The sequence below is a fragment of the Lolium perenne genome, chromosome 3 (assembly GCF_019359855.2).
Source record: "Lolium perenne isolate Kyuss_39 chromosome 3, Kyuss_2.0, whole genome shotgun sequence".
Lineage (NCBI taxonomy): Eukaryota > Viridiplantae > Streptophyta > Magnoliopsida > Poales > Poaceae > Lolium > Lolium perenne.
Genome location: NC_067246.2, coordinates 47006191 through 47025511, shown reverse-complemented (window position 1 = coordinate 47025511; position 19321 = coordinate 47006191).

Sequence of the window (19321 nt, the reverse complement as noted above, 5' to 3'; positions counted from 1 at the left end):
TGCTAATTCTAGCTCTAGAGATACTTGGCTTGCTATAGAACTCTAGCTACTTAGGTGCTAGGATTAGGGAAAGGTTTCCTTCTATTACTAGTCTAAGTTTCCACTCTAGCTGATGCAGAAGTTGACTCCATTGACTTGTTTGATTGGATTCTTTATCTTGTTGCAGTAGACTCCTTTGTCTTCGAGTTCCACGGTAGTTTCTTCTCCGGTGCCTTCATAACTAAGCAGTGGATTCAAAGAGGGATGAGTACGACCGTACTCAACAAGTTCATTATAGGAAATAGGTGCATCATGCACTAGCTACAGCCACAGACCAGAAAGTCACAGGCGGATGCAAGTTTTCGTAAACATTTCTTCAAAAGGTTTATTTTATTCTGAAAACTATGCCCGTCAGTCTTCACAGGTTGACCAAAACTTCACGAAGTTCCTTTCCTGCCGCGTTTGTAGTTCCTTCCCGGAACAGGGAGTGACAGCCACAATTTGATACACTCTGCAGAGGTGCATTACTTTTCCCATAAGATACCTTATCCTTGTTGCCATCCAGGCGCGGCTTTCCCGTCCACACTTCCTTGGTGTGAGGCCAGGTGTAAGATCCAAGCCAATCATTGCCTTCTCCACGACCATGCATACCCACCATTTTGCCCACTCACATATCCCCGGTAGACATCTTCCGTTCATACGGCTTTACCCCCGATATGCTATGGACAATCCATCATAGACGGTAGAGTGCTCTCATCCACATAGATGGGGATTTAAAGGGATTTCCCAACCTACTGCGGTGTTATCACAACACCCAGCAAGGCTCTATCAAGTCCGTTGATATGCAGAAGGGAAAAGATACAGCTAACTTCCCCAGAGCCATTATAGATCTTATGGTTAACGCGATATGTACGGCGCTAGAATCACTAGACGACATTGGTGATTAGTCCTAGATGAGTAGTACCCTTGCAATGGAACCTCCACCAATCAACACATACCATGGTTCCATTGCCCACCACATAGTCATATTCATAATTGTAAAATAATATTTTGCTTTTCAATGCAAGAGTGATAAGTATAGTAGTTTGCATAGAGTTTGATAAAAATAATCAAATTACATGAGCAAGTGATGAACTTGCCTTTCTTTACTGCAAGATTATGCAGGCAAAAGCTTAGATACGTGATAACTCCAAATTCTGAAATACCATCATCGTCTGGTAAGGACAATGTTTATAGAACCGGCAAAGATGCTATAATGCATAGTATGAGATGCAATCACCCCGCGTGTAACCTAACCTCGATGATTTAGGATTGGGTGAGTTGTAAAGATTTCTTTAGGGTGTGTTGCTCTTTTAGGATGGTTCTCAAACAAGGTTCTTATTAGGGTTTGGTTATATTAGTACCATAAACAAGTGAGATAAGACATCATAACAATCATACACACAAGGAATAGTGGTTGCATAACATATAAAGATTAGTTGTTAGTTTTAAGTCTTATAGTGCATGGTTAATGATTCTTATTATGTACTTCAAAACAATAACTCTTGAAGAACAATTTACATAATAAATAAGAAGTATTTCTAGTACGAACTATTGGTTTCTATAGTTTGCTTGAAATCTACTTCAAAAGAATAACTTTTGAAGAATAGGTTTAATAAAGAACAAGAATTACTACAAATAGGAGCTATGTGCTTCTAGGGTTTACTAATGGATTCATTTAGTTCACTACTAGGGACTAGTTGGTTCTTAAGTAGAATGGGTCTATATGCAGCAGGTTTATTACTATGGTTGATCATATGTATCATATCAAAGGATGGTTATCAAGGTGGTACCATGAGTTAAAAATTAGGGTTTACAATGACTTCTCATTTGCTTCACTAAGTAATCAATAATGGGTTCCTAAACTAGATGGTTTATTATCCCCAAGTAAGGTTTAGTTGGATAGGAGCATGCTCGGTGAAGTGCTATTCAAGGTTGCTATTATGGTTGATCATTATGGTTCTATTAAGTTATGGGGTTGAGATTGAGGATATGTAACTAACAAGTTAATTAGGGTTCACCATTAGGTTCAATTAAGTCTGCTAAATAGGTATTAGAGGGATCTTACATAGTTGAATCCATAAGTATCTGAAGCTTGCAAGATCTGGTTAAGCATTAGCACCATGAGGTGATACTAGTTGGTCATATAAGGTTTATTCAAAAATTAAGACATGAAATGATGAATTCATGTGAAGTGGTTTTGTTTTATTTTAGTAGATCATGAGCATGCATTTATTTGTTGCATATTAAGGTTTATAAGATCATATGTGATAAACCCCTAGGATTTTGGAATTAAATCTAACTAGAACAATACCCCGGGCGTTGCAGCGGATATATCTTTAAGAAATCTAATAAAACACATAAAACTTTGTTTATAGAATGCAATATTTAGTTGGCCATAGGAGTTGAGACACTAAATTTAATAGCCATGAAATGGATAGGTATTTTAAAATTTAAAGATCATTATATTCCACAGGTGTACGTGATTGATTTCGATAAGGTAAAGAACCAAATGATATTGATGGCTTGCATGAAAAATGCATGCACATTGCCGCATGTTTTTAAAAACGTCATATGTGGTTACATATAAGAGCACATAATTAACATTGAGTTTAATTCGCAAAGAGTTCTTTTCATTGTCAAACTATTTCAGTGTTCAAGTTGCACATGACTTAACTATATAATGATATAACAAAAGGGTGTGATATTATCAATCGAGCGGAAAACAAAAGATGACATTGCTAGTTTAATGGTTAAAAATAGATAATATGAATATCTTGCATGTAGAGATAGATAATAAATAAGAACTATTAGTGGATGAGGTGGACAAATAATTGTCTAAGGGAATAGGTGATGTGGATAGCTTGCTGATAACCCACAAGTATAGGGGATCGCAACAGTCTTCGAGGGAAGTAAAACCCAAATTTATTGATTCGATACAAGGGGATACAAAGAATACTTATAAGCCTTAACAACTGAGTTGTCAATTCAGCTGCACCTGGAAAAGCACTAGTAACAGGGGTGATGTGAATGCAGCAGTAATATGAGAGCAATAGTAACAGTAACACAGCAGCAGTAGCAGTAACACAGAGGCAATGGCACCAAAAAATAGTTGATACTACTTCTAATGGCATATAGGACCGAGTGAGTATTTGATGATGAAAGATGGACCGGGGTTCCCAACTATCTACACTAGTGGTAACTCTCCAATAACAAGTGTTGGGTGAACAAATTCAGTTGGACAATTGACATAATCATTATAGCATTAAGACAAAACATCAAATTTATTAATCATGTAGGCATGTTTTCCATATATAGTCATGCGTGCTCGCAATGAGAAACTTGCATAACATCTTTTGTCCTACCAGCCGGTGGCAGACGAGCCTCTAGGGAAACTACTGGTAATTAAGGTACTCCTTTTAATAGAGCACCGGAGCAAAGCATTAACACTTGGTGAAAACATGTGATCCTCATATCTAAGCCATCCCCTCCAGTTATCCTAGTTGTTGTCACTCTGGAGCCTCGGGTTCCGGACATAGACATGTGCAAACAACTTGTAGATACAATCTAAGCAATAATTATAGAGCTTAAATCTAACATCATGCCACTCGTGCACTAGTGAAAAGCATTAAACACACCAAGATTGCAGCAACAATAACTTCACAAACTTTATAGATAGACTGATCATGATGTAACAATTCATCGAATCCCAACAAACACAACACTGATTACATCAGATGGATCTCAATCATGTAAGGCAGCTCATGAGATCATTGTATTGAAGTACATGGGAGAGAGAGAGTACCAACTAGCTACTGCTAGAACCCGTAGTCCATGGGGGGACTACTCACGGAGCATGATGGAGGCGGTGGCGTCGATGGAGAAGGCTCCGGGGGTCGATCCCCGTCCCGACAGGGTGCCGAAACAGGAACTTCTGACCCCCGAAACTAGGTATCGCGATGGCGGCGGCGCTCTGGGAGTCTTTCTGGAGTATGATAGATATATCTCGGGTTTTCGCATCGTGGGGGAATAAATAGGCAAATGGGCGATGTCGGTGGAGTCCCGAGGTGGGCTCCCCACACGCCGGCGCGCCTGTGGGCCCGGCCGCGCCGCCCTATGGTGAGGAGGCCGTGGGTCTCCCCCAGGCTTGCCCTTCTGGCTCCGTGTGTCCTTTGGAAAATAGGAGGTTTGGCTTTTGTTTCGTCGAATTCCGAGAATATTGCCCGAACAGCTTTTCTGGAACCAAAAACCGCAGAAAACAGGAACTGGCACTGTGGCGTCTTGTTAATAGGTTAGTCCCAGAAAATGTAAAATAATGATATATAATGCATATAAAACATGTGACAATGATACATAAAACAAGCATGAAACATCAGAAATTATAGATACGTTGGAGACATATCAAGCATCCCCAAGCTTAGTTCCTACTCGTCCTCGAGTAGGTAAACGATAAAAAGAAAATAATTTCTAAAGTGACATGCTACCAACATAATCCTGATCCAATAATGATGGAAGGCATGTGAACTGAGTTCAAATTATTCAAAGCAAATGTCTATAGTTGATATAAGAGATGATAATGCAAGAGTTAAACAAGCTAAAGTTTTCATGAACTATTGCTTTAAAGACATGAAACCGTACAAAGTTCATTAAAGATGTTTTAAGTATCCAACGTAGGAGTTCTATCCTTCATTCCAAGCATCAAGTAAATTTTCACAACATAGAAGGATTCACTCAAGTAAAAATAAACATGAACGTCATGAATCAACTGTTTCGAAGCCTACTCAACCGGTGAGCGCAAGCATTTGGTATTGGCACCAGGATGTTATGGCAAAAAGAACATTAGTGGGGGTTTGGAAGGCCAATGGAAGAAAGTCTCACAAAGCTATAAGTGATCATTAGACAAGAGGAAGTCTTATAATCGAAGCTATGTAAGGAGTAGTGATTGCCATGCAACGGATGCACATAGAGCTATATGTGTATGAAAGCTCTCCAATGGAACTAGTGGGGGTGCATCCAACTTGGTTGCTCACGAAGACCTAAAGCACTTTTGAGGAAGCACATCATTGGAATATACAACCCAAGTTCTATAGTGTAAATTCCCCACATAGTTATACTAGTAAAACATGAAAACTCTCTCACATGGAGTATAGGTGCTAAACATGAGCACAAATGATGACTATGAATACTGCAGGTGCTAAATCATGAGCACAAGTGTGGATAAATGATAGTAATGTTGCCCCCTTTTTTTCTTTTTCTGTTTCTCTTTTCGATGGCCTCCATGGCTCTTTTCACTTTTAGGGGCAACATCCTAATATGACAACACACTTTTTGGTACAAATAACTCATAATGAACAAAACATGATGTATAAAACTGTATGCCTCTGCCAGTGTAGCAGGATGTGCAATGATATAGCGTAACATGGGTAAACCACACATCAGCTATATAGAATCATGCAAAGCAATATATAAATAATAAATGACAACAAGTCATGTAATGTAAAATGGAAGTTGCATGGCAATATATCTCGGAACAGCTATGAAAATGTTGTGGTAGGTAGGTATAGTGGCTGTTTTGAGGAAGATGTATGGGCTTATGTGTAGGAGAACAAGAGAAAGTCCTCCCACGGGTTTGGATGTACTGGTGAAGTATGCACAACTCTCAATGTGAGCAAAAGGCAATGCACAATACCGAAGAGGCTAGCAAATTTGGATGGTGGAAGTGCCAAAAACCATAGCTTAACATTAGTCAAAAAGAACTCACAAGCTTATTACAAACAACTAGCAAGTTCAACATTAAGAGCATGATTAAAATTCACTCCAAGGAGGGCCGTTCACGGTGGCACAAGTACCCCGCTAGCTCCCTCGACCTTCAGCACAACTTAGTTATTACGATGAACCCTTAGACATGGAAAGCTATCAAGTCCAACTACACCTTCAACCATTTAAGTAGAGTTTATAGTACGGCACAAGCTTAAAGACAACAATCCACTACTAATTTTAAATTATTTAACCAGCAAGCTTTACCATCTAAATACCTCAAAACGTTTGCAAAGAATCAGGTTATCAAAGCTCAATGATCTACAAGATTATGAAAGTATTTCATTATACCACTACCACATGCAACATTTTCTGAACCAACCAAATAACAATCAATGCTGAGGCTTTCAGCTTTCAGCTTTCGCCATGAACATGAATAATAAATTAAGAACACAAGTGTTCAAATGAAAAAGCGGAGCGTGTCTCTCTCCCACACAAGAATGCTAGGATCCAATTTTATTCAGGAAACAAAAACAAACAAACAAAAATAAAAGCACACAGACGCTCCAAGTAAAGCACATAAGATGTGGAAGAATTAAAATATAGTTTCACTAGAGATGACCTAATAAGTTGTTGATGAAGAAGGGGATGCCTTGGGCATCCCCAAGCTTAGACGCTTGAGTCTTCTTGAAATATGCTTGGGTGACCCACAGGGGCATCCCCAAGCTTAGGCTCTTCACTCTTCTTGATCACATTATATCACCCTTCTCTCTTGACCCTTGAAAACTTCTGCCACACCAAACTTCTCATAAACTTCATTAGAGGGGTTAGTACTCAAAAAACTTTAATCCACTTTAGTTCTGTAGTGACACATTGCAAGAACTCAATAAAACATTTGCTACAGCTCTCCACGTCTAGAAAGCCTTACTTAAAGTCCATAAGAGACAATGCAAAAAACAGAGACAGAACCTGCCAAAACAGAACAGCCAGTAAAGATGGAATTTTTCGAGGTACTTCCGTTGCTCAATACGGAAACCGTGAAACTTATGAAAGTTGCGTACATATCTGAGGATTACTCAGGAATTTTTTCAGGATTTTTAGAATTTTCTACAGAGATAAAAACTCAAAACCGTGACAGCTAAAAATCTGTTTCTGCGTAGAAATCCAAATCTAGTATCAACTTTCTATTAGAGACTTTACTTGGCACAACAATGCGATAAAATAAAGATACAAAGGAGTAGTTACAGAAGTAAGCAAGCTCCTTGACTCAAATAAAAGAAAAATTACAGAAATAAAACAATGGGTTGTCTCCCATAAGTGCTTTTCTTTAACACCTTTCATCTAGGCGCAGAAGATTTTAATGATGCTCACATGAAAATAGAAAATAAAGCAAAAGGAGCATCAAGAAGCAAATTCGAAACACATTTAAGTCTAACCCGCTTCCTATGCATAGGAATCTTGTACACAAATAAATTCATGAAGAACAAAGTGACAAGCATAGGAAGATAAAACACGAGTAACTTCAAAATTTTCAGCATGTAGAGAGGTGTTTTAGTACCATGAAAATTTCTACAACCATATTTTCCTCTCTCGTAATAATTTCCAGTAGCATCATGAATAAACTCAACAATATAACTATCACATACAGCATGATTTTCATGATCTACAAACACATAATTTTTATCAAGCTCAAAAATAGTGGGATCAAAACTTTCAAACCACGTTTTAAAAATCTATAACAAGATGATTGATCATTCTCAAGAGATATGGGACTCCTAGATAAAGTCAATACCTCTCCAATCCCATTTTCATTAGTAGTACAATTAATATTATCAAGTAACATAGGACCATCATCTAGAGCTTTATCATAAACATTTGCTAAGCAAAACTCTTTAGTACCATGCATTTCGATATCAAGTACAAACAAAGCATTATCATAAGATTTATCAAAATAGCATGGATTATCATAGATAACGGTAGCATAATTATTCTCACAAGTTTTACTCATAGGGAATATTTCAAGAGAATCCACAGGAACATAACATTCATCCTCCTTTGGTAAGCATGGAGGACAATCAAATAGTGTAAGAGATAAAGAGTTACTCTCATTAGAAGGTTGGCATGGGTAGCTAATCCATTATTCCTCCTTTTGTTCATCACTCTCCTCCTCTTTTTCATCCAATGAGCTTTCAGGTTCATCAATTTCTTCTTTCACAGGTTCCTGCAATTTGTGAGTGCATTCTTGTGCATGAATGAGTCTCTCTTTATAATCAATGATATAAGGATTATTCTTGTAATGTTCTATGCAATAATCAAGGATAGAAGAGATATAATCTTTAAGGTCCTTACAAGCAATACAAGTTTCATAATTTTTAGCCATGAACGATTCTATCTCAGAGGCTCCCATAAATAAAACAAATTGTTCTACTTCTTCGAACCCAAGATGAATATAGTTATTTCAATGATAGTTCACAATTAAAACTTCTTCACTAAAGCCACATTGGAATTTAAGATGTTTAGTATCTTGTTTAGAGCAACAGTTTATATCATGGCGTTTAAGCAAGATTTTAGCAATTGTATTCAATTTTTCTAACACGGCACTCATGACTTTACCGTTTCTTGATTCTCTATAATTCATATATAATTCTATAAGCTCCATACAGGTTATGGGTTCTTCCATAACAACAGTTTTTAATTTTTTGGTTTTTCAATTTTTTATGGATTTTCGGGTATATAAGAAAAATAAAACAAGACAAAAACAAACTAGACAAAGTAACTAAGCAAAATAATACTAGACAGAAATAAACTAAGCACAAATAAACTAGACAAAACTAAACTAAGCAAAACAAAATAAAATAAAAACACAGAGAGAGAGGTAGAGTGTACTCCCCAGGTGAACTTATGAGTAGAGCTATGCTCCCCGGCAACGGCGCCAGAAAATAGTCTTGAGAACCCACAAGTATAGGGGATCCCAACAGTCTTCGAGGGAAGTAAAACCCAAATTTATTGATTCGACACAAGGGGACACAAAGAATACTTATAAGCCTTAACAACTGAGTTGTAATTCAGCTGCACCTGGAAAAGCACTAGTAACAGGGGTGATGTGAAAGTAGCAGTAATATGAGAGCAATAGTAACAGTAACACAGAGGCAATGGCACCAGAAAATAGTTGATACTACTTCTAATGGCATATAGGACCGAGTGAGTATTTGATGATGAAAGATGGACCGGGGTTCCCAACTATCTACACTAGTGGTAACTTTCCAATAACAAGTGTTGGGTGAACAAATTACAGTTGGTCAATTGACATAATTATTATAGCATTAAGACAAAACATCAAATTTATTAATCATGTAGGCATGTTTTCCATATATAGTCATACGTGCTCGCAATGAGAAACTTGCATAACATCTTTTGTCCTACCAGCCGGTGGCAGACGGGCCTCTAGGAAAACTGCTGGTAATTAAGGTACTCCTTTTAATTGAGCACCGGAGCAAAGCATTAACACTTGGTGAAAACATGTGATCCTCATATCTAAGCCATCCCCTCCAGTTATCCCGATTCTTTGTCACTGGGGCCTCGGGTTCCGGACATAGACATGTGCAAACAACTTGTAGATACAATCTAAGCAATAATTATAGAGCTTAAATCTAACATCATGCTACTCGTGCACTAGTGACAAGCATTAAACACAACAAGATTGCAGCAACAATAACTTCACAAAATTTATAGATAGACTGATCATGATGTAACAATTCATCGGATCCCAACAAACACAACACCGATTACATCAGATGGATCTCAATCATGTAAGGCAGCTCATGAGATCATTGTATTGAAGTACATGGGAGAGAGAGAGAGAGTACCAACTAGCTACTGCTAGAACCCGTAGTCCATGGGGGAACTACTCATGAAGCATGAATGAGGCGGTGGCATCGATGGAGAAGGCTCCGGGGGTCGATCCCCGTCCCGGCAGGGTGCCGAAACAGGAACTTCTGACCCCCGAAACTAGGTTTCGCGATGGCGGCGGCGCTCCGGGAGTCTTTCTGGAGTATGATAGATATATCTCGGTTTTTCGCGTCGTGGGGGAATAAATAGGCAAAGGGGCGATGTCGGTGGAGTCCCGAGGTGGGCTTCCCACACGCCGGCGCGCCTGTGGGCCCGGCCGCGCCGCCCTATGGTGAGGAGGCCGTGGGCCTCCCCCGGGCTTGCCCTTCTGGCTCCGTGTGTCCCTCAGAAAAATAGGAGGTTTAGCTTTTGTTTCATCGAATTCTGAGAATATTGCCCGAACAGCTTTTCTGGAACCAAAAACAGCAGAAAACAGGAACTGGCACTGTGGCATCTTGTTAATAGGTTAGTCCCAGAAAATGTATAATAATGATATATAATGCATATAAAACATGTGACAATGATACATAAAACAAGCATGAAACATCAGAAATTATAGATACATTGGAGACGTAGCACTTGCATGTTGAGATCGACAAATATTAATTTCACTTAGTGGGGTTTTGTTTTATAAGAAGTATAGATGTGGGGTGATCACATAAAATAATGAGATCAAGGTTCTTTCTTATATTAGAACTAGATTATACAATTCCTAAAATAACAATTGGTAATAGAATTTAAGTTGTTAGTTACTTTTAAATAAAATTAATAATAAACTTAAAATTTTATCAATTTTAGAAGGGTTAAGAATTAAGACAAATACTATTTAGGGTTTAATTCAGGATTTGGTATTTTATGGTTGTTATTGAATTTTTAAAATAATAAATTGTTAACTTAAAAATGTTTAAGTAAATAAATCACTTTTGATATACCAAAATTAATATTAGATTTTAATATTTTCTTACTTTGTTATTATTTAAAGGAAATGGTAAATGGTAATTTGCAATTTATGGTTTATAAAATACCACTAATATTTAAGTTATTGAAAATATGATAAAGAAAATTAACCTTAATATTTTACTTAGTTGCTAATTAGATATTATTTATTTTTGAAACTAACTAATTAATAAATTTTATTTGAATTAAGGATAAAAGAAAAGTCATAAATAATGAAAGTTAAAATAAGTGAATTTTTATTTTGAAAATTATTATTATATTATATTTTTATTGAATAGAGTTTGTTTTTGTGAGCATTTTGATATCTTATTTGAATTTTTCTGAATTGCAATGAATTTTATTTATTTTGGTAAATTTCAGTTATTTTCTGGAATTTTGAAATAGAACTAAAACTCTAAACGTACCGAGCGAACCCTACCCCTACACACTGACTCGTGGGCCATTGGCCACGTCAGATGCCACATGGGCATTGACCAGGTCAAATAGGTTGGTGGACCCCACTGGCCACATCAACCTGCCGGCGGCTCAACGCCGACGAGGCAGAGCACGACGGAGACGCCGTTTTAAGGCCTCCCAGGACGAGCTACTGGGTTCAATTGAACCAGAAGAAGATTCTAAGGCTAATGGTGGTATCACCCCCATGGATTAGTCACCGGAGCAACGCCGGTGAGCACATCTATGGAGGCCATCTCCGGCGAGCTAGCTAGAATAGCCTACAGGCGATGCTAGAGGGCGGTAATAGGGTCTACCGACGCGAAATCTTACGCTGAAGAAGATGGTTTGGTCGGCGACGGCGATTATTGATGGAGACGGCGAGAAATTTGCCAATTTCGATGATGGTCGGTGAAGAGGATCAACAAAATTCGCCCATCCCAGACCTCCCCTTGATGCGTGGCTTTGCCAGGATGATCTACACATACAAGCGCTCCTCCCAGACCTAACGGTGAGCTCCAGGGTGGCCTCAATCGACGGCGCCATGCTCAACACCGGCGATCATTCGAGGAAGAAATCAAGAGCTAGAGGGATTCTGAGGGGAAATGGAGGGGTGGAGATGGATTAGGGTTTCCTTGCGGTGCTCCAGGCCAATTTATGGAGCTCGAGGTGGTCGGAATCATCGTGCTACCAGCGGCAGCGTCTGAGATGCGACGGTGACGACGACTCATAGTTTCGGCACGAATCTTGGCTTGGAGAGATAAGATGGATGCGAGGAAGGTTGGGCGAGGCTTTGAGTTCGTCTGCGGCATCCAGGGCATCCTTATCATCATCGAGGAGGTGGCAGGGGAGTGGCGTCGCGTTGTCGACCTGAGAGAGGAAGATGACGACTCCATCCCTCCTCTTTGTTTTATGCCAGCAACGAAACGGTAAGTGGCCAGGGTGGGTTGGCATTGGGTTGCGTCCTTGGGCCATGGCTGGGCTCGGTTACTAGGCTGCGGTGCTGGGCTCAACCTGATAGGTAAGTCTCTCTCCTTTTCTTATTTCTGGTTTCTTTTTATTTTATGTTTCTTTATTTGAATTCAAATTCAAAATTTGCTTTGCTTGGAGGTTTCCAAATTTTTGAATCTCATATAACTTGATAATAATTCTTACTGCATAGTGTTGTTGTTTAAACAAATATTTAATTTGTTATTAAATTGATATCTTGTGAGGTTCATTCAAAATTCAAAATAGACATGAGTTTAGGTGTGCATCTCAATTCTTTTTATTTGGGGAACCAAATCTGTTTAAGTGGTTTGAAAATTTATAACATGTGCATGGTGAACACATTATTAGGTTTTGCTAGTACTTAACAATATTGATTGTTCACATATATTTTAATTATGGCTAGAGTTTAAAATAGGGTATTAATGAAGATGGTGTTAGGGTTATGATTTCATGTGTCCCATTATTTCTAAGGGCATGGAAATTTAGTTAGGTTTATTTTAAAATCCTAGCTATTGATTGCTCAACTAATTATGTACTAGTACTTGAGTTTAGAGTATGGTCTTAGGGTTTACTTGTGATACACAAGTTAGGGTTTAAGCATAGATTCTATGTGGGTATGATCTAGGGTTTATTACTAATGGTATAACTATCATTTTATGTGATGAATGACATCTGCTTAGCACATTGATTTATCTTATCATCTGAATCTAGAAGGCATGGTCATGCATTAGATATGATCAACTTACTCCTCACTAATCTATATTTATGATTCCTCTCATCACACTCATCCTAGATTCTTCGGGTTTATGATCAATACAAAGTTGTCATGATTATGGACTTAGTTTCCTAAGGTAGTGCTATTGGAATAAGGTTCTCACCTCCAAGATCAAATTTTGACTTGAACAACTAGGATTAGTACTTCTCTAGTATTCTTGCATGGACATGGCTATGGTTAATATTATCACATTTCTCACTTCTCAATACTTTGACACATCCTAGGGATCTACTCCAAACATGATGATATGATCTTGTAAATATATGGTCTGCCTAGGAATTCTACCTTGCAATCTTATGTAGCTTGTTCTTCAAGCAATCTGATAAACCTGCATCATGTGGTATGCCTCCACCTTCTGGCTTCTTCATCTTGATCCTAGCTAATGTATGGAGTGGCTCTATGTGTTTGTTTCCTTGTATCATGCTACAAGATGATCAAATGGATGAAGGGTGTGGCTCCTTTTATAGGCATGGGAAAGCTCTAGTATCAAGACATATAGGTGGGTGACACTTGTTTTAGTTTGATGAGTAAGGTGCTTGGTTGTCATGTCCTCGTCCATAGCAATCCTTTGAGCATGAGGTGGCAAAGCTTGGGATGCAAGTCATGTAGATATTTTCATCCTTTGCGGCCATACAATTAATTAGCAGTTCAGATAAGTATAACTACAAATGCATTTGCTAAGGGCTCATGGGACAACAGAACTAGACAACCGCAAACTTTATGACCAGCATGTCACAGCGGCATCGAAAGATCTTGACCTTCAACTTTGATCCAATGGGAAGTTTGGCACCGTCAATGAACTTTTTCCCCCTGAAAGTAACATCCAAGCGGCCATCTGTGGGACTGACGGAGTACCGTCCCTCCACGGTGAGACCTTCACTCTCCATGACGAGGGATATCTTGCCCCTTCGGCCAGCATCGAGATCCTTGGAGATACTTTTAGGCAATTTCTGATTCAAAGCAAGAGATACCACCAAAAATTAGTCAATGGCACCAATGCACTGAAGACTGAACCATGTGAGACTTGGAGCAGAGAAGACATCAAGATAAGAGAAGTTATGCTGTCATATACTCACGAACATAGCCTTCAGATGCGTCCTGGTCACCACACGGGTGGCACAGCAATGAGTTGAGACCTCGGTGATCTGGCTGGGGCTGGTGCAGGAGCCTGGGCTGGTACACGAGCTAGTGCTGATGCAGGAGACTGTTAGGCAGATGCAGTAAAAGGTGCCTCTAGAGGAACCGGTGCTGACGCAGGAGACTGTTGGGCAGGTGCAGTAAACGGTGCAGCTAGAGGAACCAGTGCTGATGCAGGAGCCTGCTGGGCATGTGTGGTATATGGGGCCTCCATAGGAACCAATGCTGATGTAGGGGCCTGCTAGGTAGATGCAGTAAACGGAGCTGGTACAGGAACCGGTGCTGATGCAGGAGAGTGGGAAGCAGGTGCCGGTGCTGGTGTGGGTGCCCTTTGTGACATCCGTTCTTGTTCCATCAGGGGATCTACAACTTTGATCATGTTAAACCTAGCAAGCTAGAACAGAGGGAATGGTTTAGAACAATTGCTCAGAATGCAGTAATCAAAGGATATGAGTACAAAAAAGTTACATATTATATATTTGGAAGTGTCTCCAACTCTGTAAGCAGTTACGTATATCTACCTGTTTGAGTTTGTGATCCTCAGCTTGTCGCCCTTCTTCAGACCGTAGTCAAAAGCAAATTTTCTCCAATCATGTCCATAAAAATATGTGATGGCTTGCGTCTTGTGAACATACACCTCATAGACTGTGTAGGTGTTCATCAATTTGCCATTGCCATGCATAGTAAAAGACCCTTCATGCGGACACATCTGGTTAATCATTGGACGAAGTTCACAAGGTACAGTCTGCATGTGAAAATTGATACTAATGTAAGAAGCAGGAAGACTAAAAATTAGACTTTACTATATGCCAATTAATGCTAAACCACTGAGAATACATACCTGTAACTCTGTGAAGGAGTTATTAGAAAGGTAGATAGAGCCATATGAGGTGTTATATGCGGGGTATATACATGGGCCCGCCATATTCCCGCAAGCTCGGCATCGGGATGGTGAAGGAAACATGGGAGGTACTACTGGTGCATAGCGCTAAATGTAAGTGGAAGAATTAGGTTGTGTAAAGTGCATAGTTCAGAGCAATGCAAATGTTGACAAGCGAGTGCATAACACTATGTTACAAACTGAACAGTCAAAATTTAGTGTATGATGAATATAAGCATGCTAATTTGGTGTTTCCGAATTCCAAAAAGCATTAGACAGAACTGGTGATAATATCAGACATAAATCATGTCATGTATATGTGGCTTAAGAAAATATACCCGAACCCTTGGATGGTTACGGCCCGGCTGGTCCTTGGACTTGAGCTTATATAAGCATCCAGAAGGTGGGGCTGACAGTAACTTGGTGGCAGCCTCTGCCGATGCCTCATCAGCGGCAGTTGCAATCCTTTTGACCAATGAAGGCTTAGCAGTTTCAGTCTGCATATGAAAATTGAAGAGCAACAAACATCAGCAGTGATATATAAAATTAATCTATGAGACACTGATGCATATAGTGTTGGATGTAAGTGGAAGAATAGGGTTGTGTGTGTTTCTGAACTATTAGTAAGCATTAGACAAAGCCGACAATTCATCGGATCCCAACAAACTGTTGGGGGGATGACCCCCGGTATGCCAAAGGCATGCCAAACCGGATGGTTTAGGCCATCAAAGTACCGGTTTAAAGGTTAATCCGGATGGCGAAAGTTGATTCAAAGAATCATACCGGTATCCCAAGAAGGGGGATACCGGAACTAGCTAAGAGCGTACCGGAATAACCGAAACAGGCTACACTGTAGCACGTCGGCAATGACCAGTCAAAGATGCTCTCCAGAGCTAGAAGACAAAGATGAGTGATGTCTACTCACGCTTCTTTTCCTGTAGACAATGTTGGGCCTCCAAGAGCAGAGGTTTGTAGAACAGCAGCAAGTTTTCCCTTAAGTGGATCACCCAAGGTTTATCGAACTCAGGGAGGAAGAGGTCAAAGATATCCCTCTCAAGCAACCCTGCAACCACAAAGCAAGAAGTCTCTTGTGTCCCCAACACACCTAATACACTTGTCAGGTGTATAGGTGCACTAGTTCGGCGAAGAGATAGTGAAATACATGTGGTATGAATGTATATGAGCAGTAGTAACGGCACCAGAAAATAGCTTGATGCTACAACTGGCGTGTGGTTGATGGTGGTAATATTGCAGGCAGTACAGATGCAGTAGAACAGTAAACAAGCGATGATTGCAGTATTTGGGAACAAAGCCTAGGGATCATACTTTCACTAGTCGACACTCTCAACATTGATCACATAATAAAACCACTCTACACTCTGTTGTTGGATGATGAACACCACTAATTGTGTAGGATTACATGAACCCTCAATGCCGGAGTTAACAAGCTCCACAATATTCGATATTCATATTTAAATAACCTTAGAGTGCATGATAGATGAATAGTGATACAAAACACATTGCAATCATAAAGGGATATAAATAAGCACTTCACTATGCTATTCATAACAGTGAATAAGTATTCTGTGAAATATAGCCTAAGAGACCCACACGGTGCACACACTGTCACCTTTACACACGTGGGACAAGGAGTCTCCGGAGATCACATAAGTAAAATCCACTTGACTAGCATAATGACATCTAGATTACAAGCATCATCATATGAATCTCAATCATGTAAGGCAGCTCATGAGATTATTGTATTGAAGTACATAGGAGAGAGATTAACCACATAGCTACCGGTACAGCCCCTTAGCCTCGATGGAGAACTACTCCCTCCTCATGGGAGACAGCAGCGTTGATGAAGATGGCGGTGGAGATGGCAGCGGTGTCGATGGAGAAGCCTTCCGGGGGCACTTCCCCGTCCCGACGGCGTGCCGGAACAGAGACTCATGTCCCCCAGATCTTGGCTTCGCGATGGCGGCGGCTCTGGAAGGTTTCTTGTACCGTGGCTTTTCCGTATCGAAGATTTAGGTCAGGGACCTTTAAATAGGCGAAGAGGCGGAGTCGGAAGGCTGACGAGGCGGTGACACCATAGGGGGGCGCGGCCCCCCCCTCTGGCCGCGCCAGGCTGGCGTGTGGGGCCCCCAGGGCTCCCCTCTAGTGGCTCTCAGGTGTTCTGGAAGCTTCGTCCAATTATAAGATGCTGGGCGTTGATTTCGTCCAATTCCGAGAATATTTCCTTACTAGGATTTCTGAAACCAAAAACAGCGGAAAACAGGAACTGGCACTTCGGCATCTCGTCAATAGGTTAGTTCCGGAAAATGCATAAAAATCATCATAAACTGTGAACAAAACATGTAGGTATTGTCATAAAACAAGCATGGAACATCAGAAATTATAGATACGTTGGAGACGTATCAGCATCCCCAAGCTTAGTTCCTACTCGTCCTCGAGTAGGTAAACAATAACAAAGATAATTTCTGAAGTGACATGCTCCCAACATGATCTTAATCATACTATTGTAAAGCATATGAGATGAATGCAGCGATTCAAAGCAATGGTAAAGACAATGATTAAACAACCGAATCATATAGCAAAGACTTTTCATGAATAGTACTTTCAAGACAAGCATCAATAAGTCTTGCATAAGAGTTAACTCATAAAGCAATAGATTCAAAGTAAAGGCATTGAAGCAACACAAAGGAAGATTAAGTTTCAGCGGTTGCTTTCAACTTGTAACATGTATATCTCATGGATAGTGGTCAATATAAAGTAATATAATAAGTGCAATAAGCAAGTATGTAGGAATCAATGCACAGTTAACACAAGTGTTTGCTTCTAAGATAGAAGGAAGTAGGTAAACTGACTCAACATAAAAGTAGAAGAAAGGCCCTTCGACGAGGGAAGCATCGATTGCTATATTTGTGCTAGAGCTTTTATTTTGAAAACATAAAGAGAGCATAAAAGTAAAGTTTTGAGAGGTGTTTGTTGTTGTCAACGAATGGTAATGGGCACTCTAACCCCCTTGCCAGACAGACCTTCAAAGAGCGGCTCCCATGAAACATTTTTATTTTTGGGTGGCACTCCTTCCAACCTTTACTTTCACAAACCATGGCTAACCGAATCCTCGGGTGCCTGCCAACAATCTCATACCATGAAGGAGTGCCTTTTTTATTTTAGTTTTATTTAGATGACACTCCTCCCCACCTTTGCTTTCTCAAGCCATGGCTAACCGAATCCTCGGGTGCCGTCCAACAATCACATACCATGGAGGAGTGTCTATTTTTTGTAAAATTATGAAGGTTAATTAATTGGGGATGGGAACCCCATTGCCAGCTCTTTTTGCAAAATTATTGGATAAGCGGATGAAGCCACTAGTCCATTGGTGAAAGTTGCCCAACAAGACTGAAAGATAAACACCACATACTTCCTCATGAGCTATAAAACATTGACACAAATCAGAGATGATAAATTTTGAATTGTTTAAAGGTAGCACTCAAGCAATTTACTTTGGAATGGCGGAGAAATACCATGTAGTAGGTAGGTATGGTGGACACAAATGGCATAGTTTTTGGCTCAAGGATTTGGATGCACGAGAAGTAATCCCTCTCAATACAAGGCTTAGGCTAGCAAGGTTATTTGAAGCAAACACAAGTACGAACCGGTACAGCAAAACTCACATAAAAACATATTGCAAGCATTATAAGACTCTACATTGTCATCCTTGTTGCTCAAACACCTTTACCAGAAAATATCTAGACCTTAGAGAGACCAATCATGCAAACCAAATTTTAGCAAGCTCTATGTATTTCTTCACTAATAGGTGCAAAGTATATGATGCAAGAGCTTAATCATGAGCACAACAATTGCCAAGTATCAAGTTATTCAAGACATCATACCAATTACTACATATAGCATTTCCCGTTTCCAACCATATAACAATTAACGAAGCAGTTTTAACCTTCGCCATGAACATTAAAAGTAAACCTAAGAACACATGTGTTCATATGAACCAGCGGAGCGTGTCTCTCTCTCACACAAGGATGCTAGGATTCAACTTTATTCAAACAAAACAAAAACAAAAACAAACAGACGCTCCAAGTAAAGCATATAAGATGTGACCGAATAAAAATATAGTTTCAAGAGAAGTGACCTGATAATTTTGTCGATGAAGAAGGGGATGCCTTGGGCATCCCCAAGCTCAGATGCTTGAGTCTTCTTGAAATATGCAGGGATGAACCACCGGGGCATCCCCAAGCTTAGAGCTTTCACTCTTCTTGATCATATTGTATCATCCTCCTCTCTTGACCCTTGAAAACTTCCTCCACACCAAACTCAAATCAAACTCATTAGAGGGTTAGTGCATAATCAAAAACTCACATGTTCAGAGGTGACACAATCATTCTTAACACTTCTGGACATTGCACAAAGCTACTGGAAGTCAATGGAACAAAGAAATCCATCCAACACAGCAAAAGAGGCAA